Below are 13,840 nucleotides of genomic sequence, written 5' to 3' on the forward strand. Positions count from 1 at the left end.
AGACCATTAAGTTTGGTCTGTTTATGAGAATTTGGGGTCTGCATCCCACTGATCTCCTGCTCCCTCAGGGGTCCTCTGCTGTGCTCCCTGTCAGGGCAGTCATCGATTGTGGCCAGGCACCAACTAGTTCTTCTGGTCTCAGGGTGATGTAGGTCTCTGGTTCATGTGGCCCTTTCTGTCTCATGGGCTCTTAGTTGTCGTGTGGCCTTGGTGTTCTTCATTTTCCTTTGCTCCAGGTGGGTTGAGACCAATTGATGCATCTTAGATGGCCACTCGTTAGCATTTAAGACCCCAGACACCACATTTCAAAGTGGGATGCAGAATGATTTCATAATAGAATTATTTTGCCAATTGACTTAGAAGTCCCCGCAAACCATGTTCCCCAGACCCCCGCCCCTGCTCCGCTGACCTTTGCAGCATTCATTTTATCCCAGAAACTTCTTTGCTTTTGGTCCAGTCCAATTGAGCTGACCTTCCGTGTATTGAGTATTGTCCTTCCCTTCACCTAAAGCAGTTCTTATCTACTGATTATTCAATAAAAAACCCCTCCCACCCTCCCTCCCTCCCCCCCTCCCCCCCCTCGTAACAACAAAAGTATGTGTTCTTCTCAGGTTTACTATTTCTCAAGATCTTATAATAGTGGTCTTATACAATATTTGTCCTTTTGCCTCTGACTCATTTCGCTCAGCATAATGCCTTCCAGGTTCCTCCATGTTATGAAATGTTTCACAGATTCGTCACTGTTCTTTATTGATGCGTAGTATTCCATTGTGTGAATATACCACAATTTATTTACCCATTCATCCGTTGATGGACACCTTGGTTGCTTCCAGCTTTTTGCTATTGTAAACAGAGCTGCAATAAACATGGGTGTGCATATATCTGTTTGTGTGAAGGCTCTTGTATCTCTAGGGTATATTCTGAGGAGTGGGATTTCTGGGTTGTATGGTAGTTCTATTTCTAACTGTTTAAGATAACGCCAGATAGATTTCCAAAGTGGTTGTACCATTTTACATTCCCACCAGCAGTGTATAAGAGTTCCAATCTCTCCGCAGCCTCTCCAACATTTATTATTTTGTGTTTTTTGGATTAATGCCAGCCTTGTTGGTGTGAGATGGAATCTCATCGTAGTTTTAATTTGCATTTCTCTCATGGCTAATGATCGAGAGCATTTTCTCATGTATCTGTTGGCTGCCTGAATATCTTCTTTAGTGAAATGTGTGTTCATATCCTTTGCCCACTTCTTGATTGGGTTGTTTGTCTTTTTGTGGTTGAGTTTTGACAGAATCATGTAGATTTTAGAGATCAGGCGCTGGTCGGAGATGTCATAGCTGAATATTCTTTCCCAATCTGTAGGTGGTCTTTTTACTCTTTTGGTGAAGTCTTTAGACGAGCATAGGTGTTTGATTTTTAGGAGCTCCCAGTTATCGGGTTTCTCTTCATCATTTTTGGTAATGTTTTGTATTCTGTTTATACCTTGTATTAGGGCTCCTAGGGTTGTCCCTATTTTTTCTTCCATGATCTTTATCGTTTTAGTCTGTATGTTTAGCTCTTTGATCCACTTGGAGTTAGTTTTTGTGCATGGTGTGAGGTATGGGTCCTGTTTCATTTTTTTGCAAATGGATATCCAGTTATGCCAGCACCATTTGTTAAAAAGACTATCTTTTCCCCAATTAACTGACTCTGGTCCTTTGTCAAATATCAGCTGCTCATATGTGGATGGATCTATATCTGGGTTCTCAATTCTGTTCCATTGGTCTATGTGCCTGTTGTTGTACCAATACCAGGCTGTTTTGACTACTGTGGCTGTATAATAGCTTCTGAAATCAGGTAGAGTGAGAACTCCCACTTTCTTCTTCTTTTTCAGTAACGCTTTGCTTATCCGAGGCTTCTTTCCCTTCCATATGAAGTTGGTGATTTGTTTCTCCAACACATTTAAAAATGACATTGGAATTTGGATCGGAAGTGCATTGTATGTATAGATGGCTTTTGGTAGAATAGACATTTTTACTATGTTAAGTCTTCCTATCCATGAGCAAGGTATGTTTTTCCACTTAAGTATGTCCTTTTGAATTTCTTGTAGTAGAGCTTTGTAGTTTTCTTTGTATAGGTCTTTTACATCCTTGGTAAGATCGATTCCTAAGTATCTTATCTTCTTGGGGGCTACTGTGAATGGTATTGATTTGGTTGTTTCCTCTTCGGTGTTCTTTTTGTTGATGTAGAGGAATCCAAGTGATTTTTGTATGTTTATTTTATAACCTGAGACTCTGCCAAACTCTTCTATTAGTTTCAGTAGTTTTCTGGAGGATTCCTTAGGGTTTTCTGTGTATATAATCATGTCATCTGCAAATAGTGATAACTTTACTTCCTCCTTGCCAATCCAGATACATTTTATTTCTTTATCTAGCCTAATTGCCCTGGCTAGGACTTCTAGCACGATGTTGAATAAGAGCGGTGATAAAGGGCATCCTTGTCTGGTTCCCGTTCTCAAGGGAAATGCTTTCAGGTTCTCTCCATTTAGAGTGATATTGGCTGTTGGCTTTGCATAAATGCCCTTTATTATGTTGAGGAATTTTCCTTCAATTCCTATTTTGGTAAGAGTTTTTATCATAAATGGGTGTTGGACTTTGTCAAATGCCTTTTTTGCATCAGTTGATAAGATCATGTGGTTTTTGTCTTTTGTTTTATTTATGTGATGGATTACATTAATGGTTTTTCTGATATTAAACCAGCCTTGCATACCTGGTATAAATCCCACTTGATCAGGGTGAATTATTTTTTTGATGTGTTGTTGGATTCTATTGGCTAGAATTTTGTTGAGGATTTTTGCATCTATGTTCATGAGGGATATAGGTCTATAATTTTCTTTTTTTGTAATGTCTTTACCTGGTTTTGGTATCAGGGAGATGGTGGCTTCATAGAATGAGTTGGGTAGTATTCCGTCATTTTCTATGCTTTGGAATACCTTCAGAAGTAGTGGTGTTAACTCTTCTCTGAAAGTTTGCTAGAACTCTGCAGTGAAGTCGTCCGGGCCAGGGCTTTTTTTTGTTGGAAGTTTTTTGATTACCGTTTCAATCTCTTTTTTTGTTATGCATCTATTTAGTTGTTCTACTTCTGAATGTGTTAGTTTAGGTAGGTAGTGTTTTTCCAGGAATTCATCCATTTTTTCTAGGTTTTCAAATTTGTTAGAGTACAATTTTTCATAATAATCTGAAATGATTCTTTTAATTTCATTTGGTTCTGTTGTAATGTGGTCCTTCTCGTTTCTTATTTGGGTTATTTGTTTCCCTTCCTGTATTTCTTTAGTCAGTCTAGCCAATGGTTTATCAATTTTGTTAATTTTTTCAAAGAACCAGCTTTTGGCTTTGTTAATTCTTTCAATTGTTTTTCTGTTCTCTAATTCATTTACTTCGGCTCTAATTTTTATTATTTGTTTTCTTCTGGTGCCTGATGGATTCTTTTTTGCTCAGTTTCTATTTGTTCAAGTTGTAGGGACAGTTCTCTGATTTTGGCTCTTTCGTCTTTTTGTATGTGTGCATTTATCGATATAAATTGGCCTCTGAGCACTGCTTTTCCTGTGTCCCAGAGGTTTTGATAGGAAGTATTTTCATTCTCATTGCTTTCTATGAATTTCCTTATTCCCTCCTTGATGTCTTCTATAACCCAGTCTTTTTTCAGGAGCGTATTGTTCATTTTCCAAGTATTTGATTTCTTTTCCCTAGTTTTTCTGTTATTGATTTCTAGTTTTATTGCCTTGTGGTCTGAGAAGATGCTTTGTAATATTTCGATGTTTTGGACTGTGCAAAGGTTTGTTTTATGACCTAATATGTGGTCTATTCTAGAGAATGTTCCATGTGCGCTAGAAAAAAAAGTATACTTTGCAGCAGTTGGGTGGAGAGTTCTGTATAAGTCAATGAGGTCAAGTTGGTTGACTGTTGTAAGTAGATCTTCCGTGTCTCTGTTGAGCTTCTTACTGGATGTCCTGTCCTTCTCCGAAAGTGGTGTGTTGAAGTCTCCTACTATAATTGTGGAGGTATCTATCTCGCTTTTCAATTCTGTTAAAATTTGATTTATGTATCTTGCAGCCCTGTCATTAGGTGCGTAAATATTTAATATGGTTATGTCTTCCTGATCAATTGTCCCTTTTATCATTATATAGTGTCCTTCTTTATCCTTTGTGGTGGATTTAAGTCTAAAGTCTATTTTGTCAGAAATTAATATTGCTACTCCTCTTCTTTTTTGCTTATTGTTTGCTTGATATATTTTTTTCCATCCTTTGAGTTTTAGTTTGTTTGTGTCTCTAAGTCTAAGGTGTGTCTCTTGTAGGCAGCATATAGATGGATCGTGTTTCTTTATCCAGTCTGTGACTCTCTGCCTCTTTATTGGTGCATTTAGTCCATTTACATTCAGCGTAATTATAGATCAATAAGTTTTTAGTGCTGTCATTTTGATGCCTTTTTATGTGTGTTGTTGACAATTTCATTTTTCCGCATACTTTTTTGTGCTGAGACGTTTTTCTTAGTAAATTGTGAGATCCTCATTTTCATAGTGTTTGACTTTATGTTAGTTGAGTCCTTACGTTTTTCTTGGCTTTTATCTTGAGTTATAGAGTTGTTATACCTTTTTGTGGTTACCTTATTATTTACCCCTATTTTTCTAAGTAAAAACCTAACTTGTATTGTTCTATATCGCCTTGTATCACTCTCCATCTGGCAGTTCAATGCCTCCTGTATTTAGTCCCTCTTTTTGATTATTGTGATCTTTTACCTATTGACTTCCATGATTCCCTGTTACGTGTATTTTTTTTTAATTAATCTTAATTTGTTTGTTTTTGTGATTTCCCTATTTGAGTTGTATCAATGCCTCTTAATTTCATGTTTGATCCATTTCAGACTGCAGAAGTTGGTAAAAATATTCAACTTTTTCATATTTGGCATTAGTGTTCGGTGCATAAATTTGAATAACAGTCTCATTAACTGGTCTTCCTTGTAGGCATATGGATATTATCTTATCACTGATATGGCTGTACTTCAGAATAGATCTTGAAATGTTCTTTTTGACGGTAAATATGATGCCATTCCTCTTTATTTTGTCATTCCCAGTATAGTAGGCCATATGATCGTCCAATTCAAAATGGCCAATACCAGTCTATTTCAGCTTACTAATGCCTAGGATATCGATCTTTATGTGTTACATTTCATTTTTTACAATTTCCAATTTTCCTAGATTCATACGTTGTATATTTCACCCTTCAATTATTAATGGATATTTGCAGCTGTTTCTTCTCATTTTGAGTTGTGGCACATCAGCAGACGAAGGTCCCAAAATCTTTCACCCCTCCATGTCATTAAAGTTGACTCTACTAAGAGAAGGCAGCCTTTTCCCAGTTGTATTTTGAGTGCCTTCCAACCTGAGGAGCTCATCTTCTGTCACTATATCAGACACTGTTCTGCTGGAGCCTTGTGTTTTCACTGGCCCCTTTTTTTTTTTTTTTTTTTTAGAAGCAGATCACCATGTCATTTTTCCTAGTCTCTCTCAGTCTGGAACCTCCACTGAAATCTGTCCACGCTGGGTGACCCTACTGGTATTTGAAATACTGATGGTACAACTTCAGCATAGCAAAACTCAAGCCCCACAGTAGGACAAGTGACAGACAAGTGGTGAATATATACATATATGTATAAATACCTTACTGGCTTTTTCTCTAAAATTATACATTTATCTACTTTTCTCCATCATTCCTGACACCACTCTAGTTTGAGTCATTTCTTGCTTGGATTAAAAAAAAAGAAAAGTTTCCATTGAGTAAATTCTGATCCATGGCTACCTGGATTTAGTAATGGTCTAAAACATGGGGTTGCCTGCTTCTACTCTTGTTTATCTTCAATTCATTCTCCATACAGCAGCCTAAAGACCTTCCAAAAATATAACTTGTATTACATTTCTCTTATTCAAATCTTCTCATTGCCTTTCTACTGAACTCAAAATGAAATCCAAGTGTCTTCCCTGAGAGACCCTACATTGTGTGGCTTCAGTCTGTCCCTCTTTTCTCAGCTCAGCTGCCGTCTGTCCACCTGCCTCTCACTCAGTATATTTTAGCCTCATCAGCCTTCTTCTTCCTCCTAGAACAATCTCTTTCGTCTTCACTTTAGGGGCCCATGTGCTTGGAGTGATCTTCTTCTAGATCTTTACATGATGGTTCCTGTATATCCTCCAGTCTCAGTTTAAGTGTCACTTCCTCAGAGAGGTCTTCTTGACCACTCTGTCTAAAGTAGCTCATCTACCCTGCACAATGTAATTTTTCTGCATATCACACTATTTATCTTATTCATAGTACTTATCACTCTCCGAAATTGTTTATTTACTGATTTACTTGTTAAGGAGCCCTGGTGTACAGCAGTTCAAGCACTCAGCTACTAACCAAAAGATCATCGGTTCAAACTCACCAGCTGCTCTGTGGTAGAAAGATGTGACATTCTGCTTCTGTAAAGATTTACAGCCTTGGAAACTCCCTGGGGAAATTCTACTCTGTCCTATGGGGTTGCTATGAGTTAGAATCGTCTTATCTATCTAATTTTCTGCTCTACTACAGCACCTGCTCTACTACAGCACCTGGTATTTAGTAAGCACTCAAAAAATTATCACATGAATTAATGAATTAATTCTATGGAATGAACCGTGGAAATAAATATATATATTTTTGTTTATGTTGAAACTAGGTCCACTCCCTCCCTTGATGGCAATCTGATGGTGTTGAGAGCACCAGTTGCCCTCTTGTGAGAGAGCGTGTGAAGAGATAGGATCCCTTGTGTCACTGAGGGGGCTCCAGCTCCCATCTGACCACATGCTCATTGAAGTTATCTGCCTGGACTTTGCAACCTCTCATTTTAGGCTGCTATCACCTCTCACAGGAGGCTGGTGGTACAGTGGTTAAGTGGTGGATTGCTAATAAAAAGGTTGATGGTATGAACCCACCCTGCCACCATGTGGAAGAAATACCTGGCGATCTGTTCTCATAAAGATTCCAGCCTAGAAAATCCTACAGGGCAGTTATGCTCTGTCACATGGGGTCACTATGAGTTGAAAATTAACTTGATGGTACTAAAAGCAGCAGCAGCAGCAGCATCTCCCACATGAGTCCCTGGGTAGTGAAATTGGTTAAGCACTTGACTACTAGCAAAAGGTCGGCATTTTGAACCCACCCAGAGGCACCTCGGAAGACAGACTTGGTGATCTACTTCCAAAAGTTCACAGCCTTGAAAACCCTATGGAGCAATTCTACTCTGCACACATGGGGTCACCACGAATTGGAACCAGCTCAATGGCAGCCAACAATAACAACATTGTCTCCTACACAATAATGGATTGGCTGAAACAGTTTTGTTCTCAGCAAATAGACATGACTTCTGAGATTTTTGCTTTTGGATTTTATTTTTGTTTGCTTGTTTTAATAGATAGGAGAGGAAAATTTAAAAAGAGAAATATATATAAAATACTTTATGGTAATCATAAATGTGTATATAATCTGAGTGTTAGGAATCTAGAGATCCTCTAGATAAATTCCTATCCAATGGAAGAACTACCTTATTAAATTTTTACAAGAATCTTTTAAAGAAGGTATTATAATCCCCCTCTTGGATAAGGAAATGGATCCTCAGAGAGATCACAGAGCTACTAAGTGTTAGAGTCAGAGTCAATCTCACTGAATTTGTTTTCAAGTCCATAGTTCTTTATACCACACTCCACTGCATCCCTAAATGACAGCAGGATTTGTGCATAGTTGGTGTGAGCTTTACCACAGCCAACATATGAATGTCTGCTTGGTTGTCCAGGTGCCATTTCTTCCCTGTTATGAACTTTGATTCCAGCCACAGTTCTGGATCCCTTGTGTCACTGGTGCAAGGACTGTGTAATCTGCCTGCCCTTGACATTGATTGTGGTCTTCTGGATCATGCTCCTTTTTCACTACTTAGTCTCCAGTTTGTTCACTCTCTGGCTTCTTGACCCACAAATTTTAATGGTGGATTCCTTCAGTTCCCTGGATTGCAACAGCATCGTTCTTCTAGACCCGTGTCACTCAAGGGGATCACAGTGGCATGGCATCACCTGGGAAATGCAGCATTTCAGAGATCTTCCCAGAATCAGAATTTTCATTTTAACAAGATCCCTGGGTGATTCATACATGCATCAAAGTTTGCAAAACAGTGCTCTCTATGACTTCTTTCCCAGCCATCATGGAATAGGCCTCTGTTATAGATTAAATTGTGTCCCCTTTAAAAGATATGTTGAAGTCTTAAAACTTATTCTTATAAATTTGACCTTGTTTGGAAATAGGGTTTTTTCTTTTGTTATTTGGTTAAGCTAAACAAGGTCATACTAAAGTAGAATGTGTCCTGATACTAATCTCTCCTAAGTGGTCTTGAGTGGTGTCATAACAAGAAAGTCACACACAGGGAGAAGACAGATGCCACGTTATGACAAAGATAGACTCATCTACAAGAAGCACAGGAACACCAAGGATTGCTAACAGCCACCAGAAACTAAGAGACATGGAACAGTTCCTCTCTCGAAGCCCTCAGAAGGAATCAACACACCTGATTCAGACTTGGAGTCACCAGAACTTTAAGAAAACAGATTTCTACTCTTAAAAGCCACCTGCTTTGTGGTATTTTGTTATGGCAGCCCTGGGAAACTAAGCCTCCTTACTGGTGCATTTATCCTGCAGTCCCATTGGATCAAGTCTAGCCAGTTGAAAATCTTGAGGCAGTTTCCTGGCACCTTTGATATCATCCAGTGGCCTGTGACTGCCCTATTTCTCCCTAGAGGTCACAGAGATGCCATATTTATTTTAATGACATTGACAACAGTGTGTGTGTGTGTTTGTGTGTGCATACGCATGAAAAGTATCAGGTTAAAGAATATATTTCATTAGGAAAGTAGATTTTGAAACTGAATATTAAAGAATGAGGAAAGTTTCAAAAAGACAAGAGTTTGGGAACAGAGAAAAGAGAAGTAATTCCTTTACAAATATAACCAGTGAAATCAATCTAATCAATAGATCTATACACTTGTAGCAAGATTGCTTAGCATTTCTTCTGTGACAGCTAACGTGCTAAAGCTTCACATATATTCCTCTCATTTAATCCTCACAAACCTCTATAAATTAGGTTTTACAAATGAGGAAACAGAGGTGCAAAGATGCTAATTAACTTGCCCAAGGCCTCAAAGCAACTCAACTGTAGAGCAGACCTTTGATCCCAGGCGGTGTGAATAGCTCACCCACAACTTACCCACGCTCTTAACCACATCACTGCATTTGGAATCAACATGAGAAAATAATTTCTAGGTATGGAAAAAGGAGTTCAACTCATTGTACTCTGAATCTTCAAGATTAGTTAGAACGTAGCATAGAAGAAGGGAAGCAATGGAAAGCAGAGGCAGTTGCAGAAATTCTATCAAACCCAAAACCTGTTGCCATCGAGTCAATTCCAACTCATAGCGACTGTACGGGACAGAGTAGAACCACCCCATAGGGTTTCCAAGGACCATCTAGTGGATTCTACAGAGTATATTAAACTTGAGGTGGCTTGGTTGTGATTGTAGGGAAGTAGACAAGATCCAATGAATAGACATGAGGAAGAAAATTCAAACCAAACCCGCTGTCATCAAGTTGGCTCTGACTCATGGGCCCTGCAAAACCAGTCCCTGTCACTGTTAGTTGTGGAGAATTTAATTGGAGCAAGAGAATCCATGGCCTCAAATGTTGAACTAGATAAAGTTAAGATGATGAGTCTGGGATTTTTGTGCTAGAGGAATTGGAGGTAAGGCCACGAGAAATAGAAAAGGGAGTTGGGGAGTTACTGCAGTAGACTAACTAAAAGTAATAGGACCGCAGCTAGGGCAGGAGCTGCCCGTTTACAGAGGAAGAGACAGTGAAAAGTTGTATTTTGTGACTGGCATGTGCATGAAAGAACTGAAATTGGTAAGCCTTGTAATGGCAGGCCTTTGAGTTTGATCCAGCCTTGATTAATGAGGACAGCTGCCTTGGAAAGTCCCTGATCTAGGCACGAGTGAAAGATAAATTTTATGTCTTAAATCACTAAGATTTTTGTTACAGCAATATTAACCTATGCCGTCCTGAATAACATAATGCCATTGAAGGCTTATAAGCAGACAATGAAAGATCAGATTCGCCTTTTTAAGATTATTCTGGTTGGACTGTGGATGAATGGATCAGAGGGATGCAAAGCATTTGGATGATGAAAACTGTTGTAAACATTCAGGAAAAAGATGAACATAACTGGTTGGAGATGGGAATGGACAGAAAAACGACAGCTTGAAAGATATTTTGGAGGTTGAATCAATAAGAGTTATCGATTATTTGGAATGAGAGGTGAAGGAAAAGGAAGGGTCGGGGATGGCCAGGTTACTTGTTTGAGTGACTGGTGGATGATGGTGCCAGTTATGAGAAGGAGAACAGAAAGAGGGTGGAATGTGTGAGGAGATAATGAGTTTAATTTTGATTTGATTAGAGATTTCTATCGAACATCCAAGTAAAGATGTATTGTGGGAAGTAGACTATATTGATTTGGAAGTTAGTGAGACGGAGGTTAGATTTGGAAATCATCAGCATATAAATGGTAATTTAATCCATTCATTCATTCCGTAAGTATTTGGGTGCCTGTTGTTGTTGTTAAGTGCCTTCAAGTCTATTTCCACTTAAAACGACCGAGTAGAACTGCCCCCATAGGGTTTTCTAGGCTATAACCTTTACAGGAGCAGATGGCCAGGTCTTTCTCCCACAGAGCCACTGGGTGGGTTTGACCGCCAATCTTGCACTTAGCCGCCGAGCACTTAACCATTGTGCCACCAGGTCTCCTTTTATTTGGGTGCCTAGTATGTGCTAAACATTGTTCTAAAAAAAATTAAAAAAATTATTATTATTATTTTTTATTGTTCTATGCACTGGAAATTCAGTAGAGAAAAACAGACTGAAAATTTCAGCCCTTGTGTAGTGTGCATTCTAGTGGAAGTGGCTGAGATAACCCCAGGGATAAGATGTGGAGTGGGGAAAGGCAAGTGCCCAGGGCAGGAACAGAAATAACACCTACATTTAAGGAACAGAGGAAGGAATAAAGATCCAAATTCTTTAACCTAACATAGAAAATCCTTCCTTAACTGACTTTTGTTTATCCGTCCATCCTTGTCTGAAATTTCTACTACACAGGCTTTGCTCCGAAGGAGACATAGAAGTATGAAAACAGAAGCAGAATAAAAACCAAGGAAGTGTGATATCAAGAAAACCAGAGGAAGAGAATGTTTCTTGAAGAAAATAGTTAATTCTATTAAATGCCATAGAGAGATCAAGAAAGAGAAGGACAGGAGAGCACCTGCTGACTTTGGAACAGTGCTCGGATTCCTTGGCAAGACTAGCTTCAGGTCCTGAGGTATTCCTGGAGTCTCTAGATCTCAGTGTGCTACAATAGCAACAATGTTATATATCTATCTCCTGAACAGACTTGCTGACAACTAACGAACAACAAGGTAATAAAATTGTAGAAGATGCTGTCTTAGTCATCTATTGCTGGGTAAGAAGTTATTCCCTAACTCAGTGGTAAACCATAAGTATTTACTATCTCACACAGCTTTGGAAAGTCAGGAATCCAGGAGCAGCTTAGTTGAGTGGTTCTGGTTCAGGGTCTCTCCTGAGGTTGCAAACAAAATGTTGACCAGGGTTACAGACTCAGAGAACTTGCCCAAGGTCGGAGCCTCTGCTTCCAAGCTCACTCTTGTGACTGTGGGCAGAAGGCTTCAGTGCCTCACTAGCTGTTGGCCTTTCCCAAGAAATGCTCAATATATGGCAGTTGGTTTCCCTAGGGGTGGTGAGAGGAGAGAAAGAGAGAGAAGAATGGTACCACATTAACTTTTATAATCTAGTCTCTGAGTCACACATCATCACTTCTGCTTTACTCTGTTCAGTAGAAGTAAGACCCTAAGTCTAGCCCACGCTAAATGGGAGGTGATTACACAAGGTGATAAATACCAGGAGGTAGGGATCCTTGTCAAGAGGGCTATCTTGGAGGTTGGCTGCCACTAGGGGTATGGGAGTGCAAAGTACATGTTGCAGGGCAAGGCCTCCCAGCTTGGGACTAAGCCCTGCCTTCTACTGACCAAGAATGACCAGGAGAGGCTCAGAGGTTCCATGTGAACAAAGGTTTATTAGCGACAGAAAGAGCGTAAAGGCTCACGAGGGAGAGACAGAGAGGGCCTTCCACCTATGCTAGCCTCCAGTCTCTCCCTGAATGAAGGATTTCCTAGGGCTTATAAAACTTTTTAGGTGGGAAAAAAGGCATGATCTTTATTCACTAAATGCGTGGAGATTCCCAGGAGAAGGGGAGGGATTATGAAAATCAAATGAATGTGCAGTTAGAATTCAAGATGGTTTTCATCATAGAGGTTGCTGGAACTAAGATGGAGTCTGTCACAAAGGCTGCCGGGCTGTCGAACAGGACTTATTCTGAGATGTTGTACATGCGTGATGCCTCTGGACCTTGGTTCAAGTCCTGGTGAGGTGTCCCTGCTCATGTTCGTCTCATGTGGAAGGTCATTCATAGGCCATGTTGATCTTTACTGCACATGCTCTGCACCTAGTAGGGCCTTGAAAAACAACTCAGAAGGATTATCAGTACTTCATAGCTAGTCAAGCACACAGGGCCTTGAAATGTAGCCCCTTATCTTGTCTAAGCTCCTAGTTTATTAATCACAAGTAGTTTTTGGGTGCCAGCAGCAAAGGTTATATGGTGGTCTGCATTTAGGTTTAGATTCCAAAAATACTGAGTCGGAGGCTATTTAATTCAGCCAGCCCGATTTCTTGCCTGTCTTATAAGGAGGCTTAACATTTTGGAATGGTGGGATAGGTAGTAATAACATATCAGGTTCCCTTAAAAATGGCAGTTGTAAATGCTATTAAAAACAATAGTTTTGGGCAAGGCATCAGGGGACTGGGATCCTAAAGGGCCTGACAAAAAGATATATTCTCCTCAGATTAAATTTTATCTACCACTGATCACTCTGACAGGGATCACAATAGAGGGTCACAGGCAGAGTGGGAGAAAAATGTAGAAAAAAATTCCAGTTCTCAAACACACACACACACACACACACAAAAGACCAAACTTCCTGGTCTTACAGAGACTGGAGGAACTCCCAAGACTATGGCCCCTGGACACCCTGCTAACTCAGAACTGAAGCCACTCCCACAGTCCACTTTTCAGCCAAAGATTAGACAGGCCTATAAGACAAACAACAACACGTGAGGAACGTGCGTCTTAGTTCAATCGAGTATACGAGACCAAATGGGCAACGTTTGCCCAAAAGCAAAGATGAGAAGACAGGAAAGGACAGGAAAACTGGACAAGTTGGACACAGGGAACCCAAGGTGGAAAGGGAAAGGCGGAGAGTGCTGACAGAATGCAGGGATTGCAACCAATGTCACAATTTTTGTATAAAATTTTGAATGCCAAACTAGCTTGTGCTGTAATATTTCACCTAAAGCACAATAAAACTAATATATATATATGCTGCCTTTACCACACCTGCCACAGGTTAACCTATCAAACATCTTGGTGGGACAAGCTGTACTTAACTATTATACTATATTTAATAGGGAAACCATGGTGGTATAGTGGTTAAGAGCTACTGCTGCTAACAAAAAGGTCAGCAGTTCAAATACACCAGGGGCTCCTTGGAAACCCTATGGGGCATTTCTACTCTTTCCTATAGGGTCGCTGTGAGTTGGACTCAATGGCAATGGTTTTTTTTTTAATATTTAATAGATTTC

This window comes from Loxodonta africana, chromosome 4 (assembly GCF_030014295.1).
Source record: "Loxodonta africana isolate mLoxAfr1 chromosome 4, mLoxAfr1.hap2, whole genome shotgun sequence".
NCBI lineage: Eukaryota > Metazoa > Chordata > Mammalia > Proboscidea > Elephantidae > Loxodonta > Loxodonta africana.